General features: G+C 38.1%; 1 pseudogene; it reads left to right on the forward strand.

The window, feature by feature from the left end:
• Positions 1–202: 202 nt before the first annotated feature.
• On the forward strand, positions 203–5779 carry LOC113351142 (annotated as a pseudogene).
• The last annotated feature ends 10650 nt before the right edge of the window (positions 5780–16429 follow it).

A 16429-nucleotide genomic window follows, 5' to 3' on the forward strand; every position in this document is an offset into this window, starting at 1 on the left:
TAAAAATAACCATTAACAAGGTTATCATAAATTTAATTAAGATAAACTATTCTAGGATTTGTTATCCCGTTTCCAAGTTTCCAAACAGACCCTAAAGATTCCATTTCATTCACTCAAAAATGAGTGAGTGTCCTTAGACCCTTAGGTCATGAGATCAAACCTCACCAAGAAAAAAAATCCATTTATTAAATAACTCAATTTCTCCAACAATCTGAGAGGTGTAAGAGGTACTGGTAAATCAAATAAAGAAGGTTTTTATGCTGCTTCATTGTGGATTCACAAGAATCATCCTAAAACCCTAGCTTTTAATCTCAAAGCCATGGCTGATTTCGGGTATTTCAAAGATTCACCTGAGATTCTATTTAGATTACACGAAGGCATTGACATCCGAACAGAACGAAAGGAGGAATGGAGGATTGAGAAATACAGTTATCCAGTTGATCCAGAGACTGGGAAACGTGCTTATAAGAAGAATCCACATCAGAAGAAAGTGAAAACGGTACCAGAGTATTCAAATTCTGACCAGTATTATTCGGATTCTGAATATGATGTTCAGGAGGAAGAAAATCCAAAGAAGAAGAAGCAGAATAAGAAGGAGAAACGGATAGAGGTATCCAAAAGAGCACTCGAGAGGTATAACAATGACCCCGAGTACAGAAACCTGCATGATAGGGTTTCTGATATTTTTGCTGAGTTTTTGATTTCTGATTTGAAGCATTTGAATTCCGGTGAAACTGGAAAGATCACTTTAGCTTCTAAATGGTGTCCCTCTTTAGATTCTTCCTTTGATAAGGCTACTCTGTTATGTGAAAGTGTTGCTAGAAGGATTTTTCCCCGCAGTTCATGTCCGGAGTATGAAGGTGTTTAGGAAGCCCATTATGCTTATAGGATTCGTGATAGGTTGAGGCGAGAGTATTTGGTTCCTCTACATAAAGTGTTGGAATTGCCAGAAGTTTACATGAGTGGCAAAATGTGGGAGTCGTTGCCTTATAATCGTGTTTCTTCTGTTGCTATGAAGAAGTACAACATATTTTTTGAAGCACATGATGCAGAAAGGTTCAACCAGTATTTAGAGAGTGTTGAGAAAGGAGAGACAAAGATTGATGCAGGTGCATTGCTGCCTCATGAGATCATTGCTTCTGCTTCGTATGGGGGAGAGGATAATGTTGCAGAGCTGCAATGGAGACGAATGGTAGATGATATGTCTAAGATTGGAAAGCTAAGCGATTGTCTTGCAATTGTGGATGTGTCTGGTAGTATGATGGGGACACCAATGGATGTCGCTGTAGCTCTTGGTTTGTTAGTGTCGGAGATGAGTCAAGATCCATGGAAAGGAAAACTTATCACCTTCAGCAATGATCCTCAGTTCCACAAGATTGAATGTGATAATCTTAATGGCAACTGCAAGATGAAACTTAGCTTATATAAAGACAACTCTCTTTATTGATGTTTAGAAAATCTCTCAAAACTAAACACAAGCTCTAATCTTGCTCATATGATCAACCACAACTTTGGTGATCATATATATATAGAACTATGAATTCCTTTTCCTAGTCCCATTACCTTATTACATGTCTTTCCTTTTATTAGAACTAGATGACTTCTAATTCCCTTAGGATTACATCAATTTCCTAATCTTGTCCTAACCAGCTTGTTAGTGACTTCTATGTTGAAGTTTAACCAACATTCTCCCCGTTAAGCTTCAACCTTACCCGTGACATATCTTGTACTCCAATCAGTTGTCTCATTTCTTCAAACTTGATTCGAGTTAATGCCTTTGTCAATATATCTGCTTTCTGCTCAGTTCCAGGTATGTGTTTTACGTTAATGACCTCCTTCTCGATGCATTCTCGTATGAAATGATACCTTTTGTGAATGTGTTTCGTCTTCCCATGAAACACTGGATTTTTAATGAGTGCAATTGCAGACTTATTATCAATCTTGATGAGAACTTTTTCAGGTTGTCTTCCTTTGATTTCACCCAACAGTTCTTGAAGCCATATTGATTGTTTAGCTGCTTCTGTTGCAGCCATAAACTCAGCTTCACATGATGAGAGGGCAACGGTGTCTTGCTTCTGTGAACACCATGTAATAGGTGCTTCTCCTAGATAAAATATATGACCAGTTGTACCTTTTCCATCATCTTGGTCAATATTATGGCTGCTGTTACTATACCCAACAATTCCTTTTAATCTTCCTCGACCATACTTCAATCCACAGCTGATTGTTCCTCTTAGATATCTCAATATCTGCTTTATTACATCACCATGAGACTTGCGTGGACTCTTCATATAATGGCTTGCTACTCCCACAGAGAAAGCCAAATATGGTCTTGTGTGTAATAAGTATCTTAGGAATCCAACATTTCTTCTATAACTCGTTGAATCAATCTCTGCTTCTTCTTGTTCCTTTGAAACTTTAAGTCCAAACTCCATTGGTATCTTAGTTGGATTACAAGTTTCAAGTCCTGCTTCTTTCAGAATTCTCCTTTCATAAGCTTCTTGTTTAATCTGAATCCCATCTACTCCTTGATGGACTTCTATGCCAAGGTAATAAGTGAGTTTTCCGAGGTCTGACATCTCAAACTTTGATGACATTTCTCTCTTGAACTCATTGATCACCTTAAGGGAGTTGCCAGTCAAAAATAGATCATCTACATAGACTGCAATCACAAGAAGCGTTCCCTTTTCTTCTCTTCTGTATACCGATGATTCTTTAGAGCACTTAACAAATCGGATTTCTCTTAAGATTTGATCTAACTTTGTATTCCAGGCTCGAGGAGCTTGTCTTAGACCATATAGAGATTTTGATAACTTATAAACCTTATGCTCTTGTCCTTTTACTTCAAAACCTTCTGGTTGTTCAACATGCACATCTTCTCGCAATTCACCATGTAAGAATGTTGTCTTAACGTCTAAGTGGTGAATTTCCCATGAGGTTGATGCTGCTTCTGCTATTAAGAGACGAATTGTCTCTAGTCTAGCAACTGGTGCGAAAACTTCATCAAAGTCTATGCCTGATTCTTGAACGTATCCCTTAGCTACAAGTCTTGCCTTATATTTGTTGACAGTACCATCAGCATTCCGTTTTATTTTAAAGATCCACTTAAGACCAATCACTTTTACCCCACCTGGCTTATCAACTAGAAACCAAGTCTTGTTTCTGTTGATTGAAATAATTTCTTCTCTACATGCTTGTGTCCATTTAGTCGAGACCTTTGCTTCCTGAAAATTCCTTGGTTCATCATTAACAGAAAGTAGCATTATCTCACATTCTTCTGCAGCTTGAAGAACATAATCCTCCAGATATTGTGGCTTTTGTATCTGTCTTGTCGATTTTCGCAGTGGAATGGGTTGAGTTATTTCATCGATCTCTTCTTCTTCTACTACTTCTTCGTTATTCTCAGTGTTTACATTATTCTCTTCTTCTTCTTGATTAACATCATTGTTTCCATTGGTATTGATGATTATGGGTCCTTCGCCTTCATCAATTACTTGACCCCATCTCATGTGAAACATTCCTGGATCCCTACTTGGTCCATCATTAGTTTCTAAGGTTCTGAAACTTATGTGTCCTAACCTTGCGTGCCACTTCCATGTCTGATCTTCCAGTCTCATATTCAGACACAATGGCCTTCCAATCATGAGACTTATCTTGTAGATTCTATTCTGTGAGCGTGAGACTCTAATTAAAAGTCTTCCACTTGGGTCATGAACTGTTAGATAATCTTGTCGCATTCTAACATCACATCCAACTTCTGTAGCTTGTCCTAAACTTAGAATGTTGCTTTGTAAGTTTGGGATGAAGTAGATGTTTGTGACAAGCTTCTGTTCTCCGGTCTTGCTTTGAAATAGGATTGATCCTTTCCCTTCAATCTCTACAGAAGATCCATCCCCAAGCTTCACTTTTCCTTTTATTTTCTCGTTGAGTTCAGAGAAATAGTGTCTCTTGCCAGTCATGTGGTTGCTGGCTCCGTTATCTAAATACCAGATTCCTTCTTCTCCATCCTTTGCTTCGTAGTTCTTTGGTATTAGTTTCCCTTCGTTTAAGAATACAACTTCGTGCATGAAAAGAGATGTATCTGCTTCCCTTGTTTCATTCTTGTTTGTTTCTTCCATCTTTTGTATTCTTTCAGGGCATACAGAGGAGAAGTGTCCTGGTTTATCACATCTGTAACAAATAATGTTTGATCTACCCTTCTTTTCTTTCCCTTGGTTTTGATCATTCTTACTTGTTGTTATATCTTGTGAGTTAAACCTTCCTCCCCTTCCTCGGCCTATGTTTCCTCTACCACCTCTTCCACGACCTCTTCCTCTTGTCGCAGAGTTTTGTTGGTAAGAGTTTGTGTACAAGAGTTTTCCTTGAGTTTCTCCATTGTTTTCTTCATCAAGGATTCTTTCTTCATATGCTTTCAATCTTCCAATTATATCTTCATAGCTAGTCTTCTTTAAATCCAAGACTTGTTCGAGAGAAGCTATGATATGAATATACTTGGATCTTGGTAAACTATTGAGAAACTTATTTACCAGTTTATCTTCATCAATGGATTGTCCAAGTGACGCAGCTTTTAAGGCTATCTCTGATAGCTTTCCTGCAAAGCTATCAATAGTATCTGTTTCTTTCATCTTCACTCTTTCAAATTCAGACGTTAAGGTTTGCAGACAGGCTTCTTTAACTCGATCAGCTCCGAGATTACGTGCCTTTCCCAAATTTTCTTTGAAGTTTCCTGTTCACCAACTTGTAGAACAAGACATTCTGTTATTGCTTGAAAGAGTAATCCAATGGCAACATTATTTTTGTCTGGGTCCAATGTACCAGGATCAATTGTTTCCCAAACTTTGTAGATTTTCATCAGTACCTTCATTCTCATGGCCTATACTGTGTAGTTTGTGGCGTTGAGGATTGGAACTTTTATTGATGGTGGCGTGAACTGTTTTGCACCCACAATGGTGGTTTCGTTTTCCATGGCTCAGAAACAAGCTCTGATACCAATTAATAGCAACTGCAAGATGAAACTTAGCTTATATAAAGACAACTCTCTTTATTGATGTTTAGAAAATCTCTCAAAACTAAACACAAGCTCTAATCTTGCTCATATGATCAATCACAACTTTGGTGATCATATATATATATAACTATGAATTCCTTTTCCTAGTCCTATTACCTTATTACATGTCTTTCCTTTTCTTAGAACCAGATGACTTCTAATTCCCTTAGGATTACATCAATTTCCTAATCTTGTCCTAACCAGCTTGTTAGTGACTTCTATGTTGAAGTTTAACCAACAAATCTGAGATCGAAAACAGAATTCATTAAAAGAATGGAATAGGGATTTTCAACAGACTTTCAGAAGGTGTTTGACCGAATACTGGAAGTGGCTGTTGATGGCAAATTGAAGGAAGACCAGATGATAAAGCGGATTTTTGTGTTCAGCGATATGGAATTCAACCAGGCTTCCAAAAAGGGTTGCAACAGTTACCTCGATCAGTCGAGGCCGGCTTCACCTGAGGAATGGGAGACTGATTACCAGCTGATACAGGATAAGTTTAGGGAGAAAGGATACATGAATGTGCCGGAGATTGTGTTTTGGAACCTACGAGACTCTAAATCAACTCCGGTATTGGGTCGACAGAGAGGTGTTGCAATGTTTAGTGGGTATTCCAAGAATTTGATGAAAATTTTCCTTGAGGGTGGTGATCTCGGGGAACTGACACCCATTAGAGTGATGGAGAAGGCAATCTCTGGGGAGGAATATAGTAAACTTGCCGTAGTTGATTGATAACTAGTTTAATATGCTCTGTAGGATCTTGATTCTCTAATTTTAAGTTTTCAACGTTTGCAGCTTCATGTCTATTTAAATCAACTTTCACTAGATTTATTTTATTGCATAAGAATTAACTGTTATAATTATCTCTTTTTTTTTTCCTGCTTTGAATCCCTTCCTTACAATCAAACAATCAAATATTCTGAGCACCCTCGTTTTTAAACACACAAAACCATCTATATACATATTAAACTGGCCGTCATCTGTCTCAATGTGATTTTCTCTTATCTAGTAACCTAGCAACATCTGTAACACCTCCATCCATTTTTACTGTCAATTAAGAATCAAAATCCTGTGTATCTAGTTCACTGAAATCACTGTCATACGGTCTGGTTATTGACCTTGCTATGTCAGTTGCTTCTGGTAAATTTCCACCATTGTGGACTGCAGATCGGCAATTCTGATTGCTGCGGGAGCTTCTAAACATTAGGTGATAATCTTTTGGCAGATATGTACTGTACGAGTATGTAAACATGGTGTAACTGAGATAGTGGTTATAAATACATCAAACCCACTGTTAATCAACAATAAAAGGAGAAAATAAAATATTTACCACAATCCTTCTGGAAAGAAGTATATGCAGGAATAAGGTCACAGAGAAAATAGCTAAGATGAGAAAAGCATAACCAGCAACTAGTGCTTTGGGATATTGGTTACGCATCTGCTTCAGTAAAGAAAGAAGTGCATAGTAGTTTGGATGTGTTGAAAAAGATTCGAGAGCCTTCAATGGTCATGATCACCTGCAACTCCATGCTGAACAAGCTTGTCATAGGATGATATATGTTTTACAACAGGTGCAGTAGAGATAAAGCTTTGAACCTTTTGATTCGCACAAATTATCTGGAGATACGGCGGAGTTTGAAAGTCCGGTAGAAGAAAATACTGAGTACTAGCTAGCTAGTGAACTTATATCTTGTATGGTATTCTTCTTTAAAATCTCCCGAATCTTCAAATTCATTTATTACACTTTGTAGGGTGAAATTTACATCCAATATCATTTTCCTACAATTTTACCTTTTAGCCAGGAAATTTCCCATTTCCCATGTTTTGGTTGTTTCTGATTTCTTTAGATATTTCTTTTTGGAATTTGTTGTGTGGATTGCGGGATCGAACCACCGAGCCCGAAGCCGTCTCGATTAATTCACGTTTGGTTCCGTCAATCCGGTCAACCATGACTCTGATGAGCTCACGGGTATAAAGATAAATAGCCAATATTTAGGTTTCTTCCCTGGAAAAGAGAAAATAGGCTAAATGAGTTTACATAGCTTTTCAATAGCTATGTTAATCAACAGCAACAGCAGCATGGAGAATCTTCCCATTGATGTGTTAGAGAACATACCGATAAGATCACATTTTACGGAACATGTCAATGGTGTTGACCCGATGCGTCACTCAAACATATTTGGCATATATGATCTTTTATACGGGTCAAGTCTCTCAAGATTGTGGAGGCCACCCTGACTAGCAAGTGAAGGGCGCAACGAGCACACAAATCCAATGGAGACATAAGGCATTGGATAAACATAAATTATTTATTATTAGAGATAATATATTTTTAGGTCTTTTATTATATTTTAAGTATTTAATTATTTTATTTAGAGTTTATATTTGTTTGGAATAGTATTTTAGGAGTAGTATTGTTTTCTTATTTTCCAAGTAATGTAGCCTATAAATAGGCCTTATCAATTGATTAATCATAATAAAAAAATTACGAAGCAAATTGCAACCTTTTGGTTTATTGATTTCTTTGAATCATGACCTTTTGAGCTTGAGCTGCTGGCCGTTGACTAAGAAACAAATCATTTCTTATCAATTGGTAGCAGAGCAAGTTCGCTCCTATCCCAATTTCAGCAACCATTATAACCACTACACCCGTTACAATATCTCCATCTTTTACCATATCCAAAAAAAAAAAAAAAAAAACTTTCTGTAGGTGCTTATATTCAATCAAGTTCTCCACAGTTATCGGTTTTGCGAAGTATCATGGTGGCGTCAATTGCTTCATCGTTATATATTGGATTTGTTCATAGTCAAGGCCTATCATTATGCCAATCATCAAGTGGTCCGGTGGTAGGAATGTTCCCTCCCACTGTAGAGGTAGAGGTTCGAACCCTATAATTGTTGAAATCCGCTCCAGTTTAAGGAGTTTGGATGTAGTTTAGGGACCACTGGTCTAGAGCATAAAAGAAAAAATAAGTCTTATCATTACAAAGGTTAAGTGGAAATTATTGTTTGGTTGGTTAGGTTAGTTTTCGTTTGCATATTTGTTTATTTAGTTTAATTGGATTTAGTTTTCCTATTTTCGTTGTTTGGGACATACAAGTTTTCTTCCCTTTGTCCATCACTCCTACATCCATCACCTCCAACCATCACATGCATGCCAGCATATCATCACCACCACTTAGGAAAACCTAACCCTAGATAGCAAGTAGTTATTGCATCTTGCACGTTTCAACCAAATCTCTTTTATTTTTCCATCTTAGTTCCCAACAACTGTAGGCGGTAGCCAGCAGCGCCGTTCATCTAAGCCCGTGAAGCCGACAGCAAACCCAATAGTCCAAATCCAAATCAAAATTCAAATCCTTTTCCAGTAGCAAGTACCAGGTCGGCTAGAGAGTAATCTCATAAAATGGACAATATAATTTTTACGCCGGTCTGTCAAGCCTTACACAACCCGTATTTATCTAAATTTTTTAGATAAGCCTTGCACAACTCGGTATATGTTTCGGTACAACAAATACCGAAACAAAGTCCAAATCCAGTACAGAAATGCGGCCATTTGAATGGCTAATTAAAGTTGAATCATATTTTGAGTCCAATGATATCCCACCATATAGGAAAATTGCAATAGCGGTTGCGCATCTCGAAGGGGATGCATTAAGATGGTATAAGTGGGAAACTCTTTATGTGGGATCTTGGTATAATTTTTTGTGTGGCATACTATCCAAATTTGGAGAGATGACTTACGAGAAGTATCAAACAGATAAAATAGCTAAATGTCAGTATACATAAGCAACTCATGATTTTAACTCTGCATCATCACATATATTTGTAGAGGAAAATGTCTGTTCCACTGATGCTACCAAAGTAAGACGTACCGAGGCAACAGCGGAAGAACTTGTGTGTCCATATATTTCTAGTTATCCCACCATTGCAACCCAAAATCAGGTGGGCGAATCCAGTCTTTTGATATCATCAGTGTTCCTTTGGACAATGTCGAAGAAGAAAATGAAGGTTTCAATAACCTAAAACAAGACAAGATAACCTAAGCAACGAGATAAGAAGGATAATTCCCTTGTCTTTTCATTGATAACAAAGACTCCTATATAAAGGAGTAGGGTTACAAGATATTCTAAAAGAGGTTACAAGATGTTCTAAAAGAGGTTACAAGATGTTCTAAAAGAGGTGAATATCTTCTCAATACAAGTAAGTAGATATATACAAAGTATACAAGAATATACCCAATACCCCCCCTCAAGTTGGAGCATGAAGAGTGAAATGCCCAGCTTGAGAAGAAGAGTTTGAAACTGCTGACGTCCCAAGGCTTTAGTCAGAATATCAGCTAGTTGAGAGGTAGTATGAATATAGGATGGACGAATAGTACCTCGAAGTATTTCGTCACGTACAAAGTGACAGTCAATCTCGATATGCTTTGTTCGTTCATGAAAGACGGGATTATTAGCGATATGTAACGCTGCTTGACTATCACAGTGAAGCGAGACTGGTTTTGTATGTCCTACACCAAAATTCCGTAATAACCCTTTTAACCAAATGATTTCACAAGTTGTGGAAGCTAAGCACGATATTCTGCTTCGGCTGACGAACGAGAAACTGTTGTTTGTTTCTTTGTTTTCCAAGATATAGGAGAACCCCCGAGAAAGATAAATGTGCCGTGAGAGAACGTCGACTAAGTGGACAACTAGCCCAATCTGCATCACAATAAGCATCAAGAACCAACTTGGAATCAGCACGAAGTAAAATACCTTGCCCCGGGCTAGATTTCAAATAACGCACAACTCTAAGTGCAGCATCCCAATGTGATTGAGTTGGATGTTGTAAAAACTGGGAAAGAATATGAACAGAATAACATAGATCCGGCCGTGTAAGATTAAGATAGATCAGTTTCCCTACAGCCTTCTGTAACGAGCAGGATCAGTCATAGGTGAGTCTGAGGCAAGAGCCAGCCTATGATTTTCTTCCATAGGAATATTAGCTGGTTTTGAACCAAGAAGACCTGTTTCTGTCAATATATCTAGAGCATATTTGCGCTGACAAAGAAAATTCCTTTGGAACTTCTAGCTACCTCAATGCCTAGAAAGTATTTTAATTTTCCCAAATTCTTCATGTGGCATCTGCCTAGATATTCCTGAAATTTTCGAATAGCATCTGTGTTGTTACCAGCAATAACAAGATCATCCACATATACAAGAATATACATGATAATATTCCCATGACGATACAAAAATAACGAATGATCATAAGCACTAGTAGAAAACCCATAAGTACGCAAAGCAGCTGCTAGCTTAGCATACCAACACCGTGGAGCCTGGCGTAGACCATACAATGACTTACGAAGTCTACAAACTTTGCCAGATAATCCCATACTAAAACCAGGAGGAAGTCGCATATAGACTTCTTCATTTAAATCCCCATGAAGAAAAGCATTATGCACATCCATCTGAACTAATTCCCAGTTATTTATTGCAGCAACTGCGAGAAGAGTTCTCACAGTAACCATCTTTACTGTGGGAGCAAAAGTTTCAGTGAAATTAATTCCTTCCTGTTGATGATTTCCAAAAACAACTAATCTGGCTTTGTAACGTTCAACAGAGCCATCAGACTTTCGCTTAATGCGAAAAACCCACATGCAACCAATTGCAGACTTGTTGGCAGGCAAATCTTCAATTGTCCATGTACCATTGGAAATAAGTGCAGCAATCTCATCCTGCATTGCCTGACGCCATCTTGGATCAGCCATTGCCTCTTTGAATGATTTGGGTTCAACATCAGTTGAAATAGCTGCAACAAAACAACGATGTGCAGTAGAAAATGCATCACAATTCACAAAATGAGTTATAGGATAGGGAGTACCTGAGGACTTGACTGGTATAGGTGAAGCTGCAGGGGAAACCAAGGTTGTGTTAGACTGCTTTGAGATACCCTGCCATTGGACAAAATCTTTGTGCCTAACATTCTCGAATTTTGTACGTTTACCCCGGCCAAGTCCTCATCTGAAACTGTAGTACAATGATCTCGACAATCCGTATCTTCTGTGAGAGAAGAAGTACAACATCTGTACCAGACGCAGGCACAGTAGAAGAAGAAAGGCACTAAATCAATATGTGCATCATTCTCAGCAATGTGTGTTGTGTGATGTGCATCATCCAAGCAGACTGACGGAATATGAGAACTATCTGTGGAGGTGTAGTATCAACAGGCGAGAGAGTAGCAGCGGAAGAAGAACCACCAGACATGTATTATTGTAGTCAGTTGCAAAATGATCATCAGACAAATTCTAGGAACTGAATCAGTGACGCGTCAGAATACAGTGAGTGCAGTTTTTGAAGCTCATCATTATCCGCCAACGGGAAAGTATCTTCAATAAAATGTACGTCTCGAGACTGAAAGTATGACCTGTGTCAAGATCAAATAAATGCCAGGCCTTCTTTCCAAATGGATAGCCGAGAAATATGCAACGACGACTACGACTGCCAAATTTATCACCAGGATTGATTTTTTGCGTAACAGAGACATCCAAACCCTAAGAGAGTGAATAGATGGAGCCGAACCATAAGAAGATCATAGGCGTCTTGAAGTGAAGAATACGAGAAGGGGTTCGATTAATTAAGTAGGCAGCAGTAAGAACACATTCTCCCCAAAAGTCAAGTGGTAAGGATGCTTGAAAACGTAGCGCACGAGCAACATTAAGAATGTGACGATGCTTTCTTTCCACCCTAGCATTTTGCTGTGGTGTCTTAACACCGAGGTTTGATGAATAATGCCATTGTTTCGAAAATAAGAGGCAAGACCTTTGAACTCGGTTCCATTATCACTGCGGAAAGTCTTAACCTTTCGAGTAAACTGTCTGTCAACTAGTGCAAAGAAATTGTTAACAAGGTAGGTACCTCATCTTTGGTTTTCATCAAATACACCCAAACACATCTAGAAAAATCATCGACAATGGTTAAAAAATATCTGGAGTTACAGGCACGATTTGGATGATAAGGACCCCAAACGTCGCAATGAATTAATTCAAATAAATCGACTGCCCTACTAGTGCTCAATGGAAAGAAGTACGAGTTTGCTTGGCTCTATGACAGATATCACAAGCATGAAAATCTAACTGACTATCAACACAACCAATCTGAGGTAAGACTTCAAAGCTTGGATAGAAGGATGACCAAGCCGTTTGTGCCATAATTCTGCTGCATTCTTCTCTAACACAACGTTGACACGAGCTGGTTTCCCCTTTATCAAGCAATACAGCCCATCCATGAGCTTACCCATACCAATCCTCGTCCTCAAAGTATGGTCCTGTATAACACATTCAGAGTTAGTGAATTGACACTTATATTATTCTTCTGTGCATGAGTAGCATGCGATGACGATAAAAGTTGAGAAACCGAGAGAAGATTGCATGTGAATTGAGGAACAAACAGCACATTGTGCAATATAAGAAAATCATTTAACTGCACAATGCCAATTTTGGTTGCTTGTATGCTGACACCATTAGGCAGACCAACCTGAAGAGGACTAATATTATAACAAGATGCAAACACAGTGTCATCACAACAAACATGGTTGGAGGCTCCTGTGTCAACAATCCAGATGTGACCACGCTTACCAGAGAGACGAATATGATTTGCAGTCTGCATCTCACCAACAATAGCGTTTGCCTTAGCCGCTGGTTGGTTACGGTGAGCTTGTGACTCGGTTTTGGGATAAGCTGTAGGTGGACGTCTGGGTTGACGACCATCTGGATACCCATGCTTCTCCCAACAGCGATCCTCAAGATGTCCATTATAACCACAATAGGTGCACTTCATTGGAGTTTTAACAGCTCCCGATTTTGATCCCTGTGGCTTATTGCCGTGAGCAAGAAAAGCCATTGGAGAAACAATATCTTCCTTTGGCTGAGTATAAGAACGAACCTCTTCCTCTTGAATGAGACGAGAATACACAGTGTGCAGAGATGGAAGTGGTTCGGTGCCCAAAATACTAGAACGAACGTTAGCATAATAGGGTATAAGACCCATTAAAAACTCACGTACCTGATCATTGTTACGTCGAGTACGTAGAGTCAGATTAAGATCACAGGTACAACCTGAGCACTTGCAAGAAGGTAAGGCATCAAAGTCATTGATGTCATCCCAGAGTTTCTTCAGCCTCCCATAATAGTCTTGGATAGACTCTCCATCTTTTTGTTTACAACAGGCGACATCAGATTTAAGCTGAAAAATTTTTATTCCATTGCCAAGAGAAAAACGAAGCCTGATATCTTCCCATAAATCAAAGGCCGTGTCACGATAAGAAATTGAGGAACGAAGAACTGGATCAATAGTGTTAAAGATCCAGGCAACAATCATGTAGTTTATAGTCCACCAGTCATCGAGGTCAGAAGAATCATCAGAAGGTTTTGAAAGCTTACCATCAATGAATCCGAGCTTGCGTTTCGCACCCAAAGAAATACGAAACCCTTTAGCCCATTCTTCATAGTTTGAACCTTTGAGAACTACATGTGTGATGATAGTCCCAGGTCCATCATTGGAGGCGAGAGTATATAAAGAAGACTGTTTGTTTGGTGGAGAGGAAGTTGAAGCTAGAATACGAGACATGTTACCGGACTCACGATACCATGAAGGTTTCAATAACCTAAAACAAGACAAGATAACCTAAGCAACGAGATAAGAAGGATAATTCCCTTGTCTTTTCATTGATAACAAAGACTCCTATATAAAGGAGTAGGGTTACAAGATATTCTAAAAGAGGTTACAAGATGTTCTAAAAGAGGTTACAAGATGTTCTAAAAGAGGTGAATATCTTCTCAATACAAGTAAGTAGATATATACAAAGTATACAAGAATATACCCAATAGAAAAGCAAGTCATAGCTATCTCAAGATCGGACCTTGGGGGCAAGGTCATATTTAAGGAGGGTGGAATGTTAATACCATATGTGGAGCCTTTATGTGTATATCCAGTGGACTTTGATGGCAAAGTCCTATTTAAGGAGGGTGGAATGGTAAGATCACGTTTTATGGTACATGTTAATGGTGTTGACCCGATGCGTCACTCAAGCATATTTGGCATATATGATCCTTTATACGGGTTAAGACTCTCAAGATTGTGGAGGCCACCCTGGCTAGCAAGTGAAGGACGCAACGAGCACACAAGTCCAATGGAGGCACAAGGCATTGGATAAGCATAAATTATTTATTATTAGAGACTAGGATATGACCAGTGCCGTAACGGCCCGGGTTTGAGTCAATGTTGTTGCTGGTTAACGTGATTTAATTAAGAACCCACAATTTCAGAATGCCTCTACAAGTTGAGTGATATTCAAAAAAATAGAAAAAATAATATTATGAAATAATTTGAATAATCTTTATTTAAATAAATTTGGTAATATCTAAATTACCGTTGAGAGTATCCCCAAAAGCTGGTTTTTACATTAAGGAACTCTTTAAATTTTTTTTTTTTTTTTTTTTTGTGATGTGGTATTATTTATAGTTCCGGAATTTCACTTCCTATATTTAGTTCAAGACACACTTTTTATATTTTCATTTGGATTTCACCTTTATTTACTCCCTACTAACAACATCATATATTTGAATAAAATGCATCAAAACTTAATAATAAGCTCAATGGCTTCCCGAATATATTTGGGAGGCACGCTGTGGGCAGAAAGTGTAGCCTACTCATCCAGTTGAATCCAATTTATTTTTCTAATCCGCACATAATAATCTTGATTAGCATTCCAAACTTGCTTGCCAAAAACACCCTATATACGTAAGAATGACTTTGCTCATTAGGGCATGAGATCTAGCTTATCTTAAAAAAAAAATTATATGATTTATTATCGTCACTCTACCTGGCCAGTAAAGCTTTGAAGACCACTTGGTCGTTTTAACGAAACATCGGTACGCTCAAAGGGAGTTGACTTTAGTCACCTCCTTATAGATAGCTTGTCATGCCATTGTTGTTGGGATGATTCCCGCATAGTAGTGTTGTGCTTACCATAGGCCTTGGTCTTTCTCACATTTCTGCTCTTGTCATATTCGTGGAGTCATTATCTCAATGTGGTGTTTATTTTGATACCCATCAGCACTGAGTGGTGCATTATTTGTCACATCAAGCAAGACTTCAACTCTGGGTTCAAAGGGTAGATCAATATTGACAATTAATACCTCCACTTCGGATTCCATGGGAAGACAACATACTAGTGTCGTATGGCAAGACAACATATTCTCACTTTAATGGCTAAAGAAACAGACTCCCTTTTAAGAAAATACAAAACATTTCTGCGGTAGTTGCCTTTGTATCATTGTATGAGTCCATTAGTGTAATACGTTTCAAAATGTTTTCATTTTAGATTGTTTCTTGTAGCAACACTTGCAGTCTGCATGACCAATTATATAACGTATATACACAGTAAGACTGCAAGTATTGCTCCATTTGGAGGTACATGCATGACCTGCAAAAAAAAAACGAAAGACCACATCTGATGATCTATCTTGAGGATTCACACTTGTTTTCGAGCCCTGAAAACTTTATAAGATAATTAATAACTATCAAGTGTTTTATCTTAAAAGACTAAGCGAAAAGTATGACTAACAGACAAAAGGATCTAAACATACATCAGTAATGTCAGAAAAATTGGATTTCCCATTGTATGAACATCATGCTCTAAACGGATGTACCTTACTCGGATCATTCGTGAATCGCTGAAGGAGGACATGGTGGAGGAGCATAAACGACTCACAATTCGCACATCTTCTTGCAATTGTCGACTAAAGTAAGTGGTTCTTCAGACAGTTTGAAAGTGCCCACTAAAATGTCAATTGTGTTCCAAATCCATGGTGGAATTTTACATCGTCCAGCAGTATTGAGGGTCTGGTCAACACTCAAAACCATTAAGTTCTTCATAGAAACTATGGTTTGTACCCACAGCTCCCCAAAAAATATTCATCTTCATGGCTTATCTTCCCAACCACTCACTGATGGACAATAACCTCTCATCACTTCTAAACTTCTATTGTATTCTTCTCCATACAATACTACCAAAAATCCTGAGATACACAATTACCACATCACACTTGGTAACAGTAAAAAGAATAGAAACAATATGCAGATTTTGACATTAGAGGTGAGAGTTTTCATTTCAAACAGGTAACAGGTACAACGACGACTAAATTACAACAGGTGTAACTAAAAATGTCATAGATGCAAAAAATCTAAGATTCAGTATGAATCCTTGCTTGATACATAGTCAAAACACAAAAAATGATCACCTCATTTTCCTTATTGCAAAAAAATGTTCATGACTAAACAGTGTTTAGACGCAATAAAAAAAAACTATTACTCTCATTTAGAATCAACCGTTGCG

This window comes from Papaver somniferum, chromosome 2 (genome assembly GCF_003573695.1).
Source record: "Papaver somniferum cultivar HN1 chromosome 2, ASM357369v1, whole genome shotgun sequence".
NCBI classification, from domain to species: domain Eukaryota; kingdom Viridiplantae; phylum Streptophyta; class Magnoliopsida; order Ranunculales; family Papaveraceae; genus Papaver; species Papaver somniferum.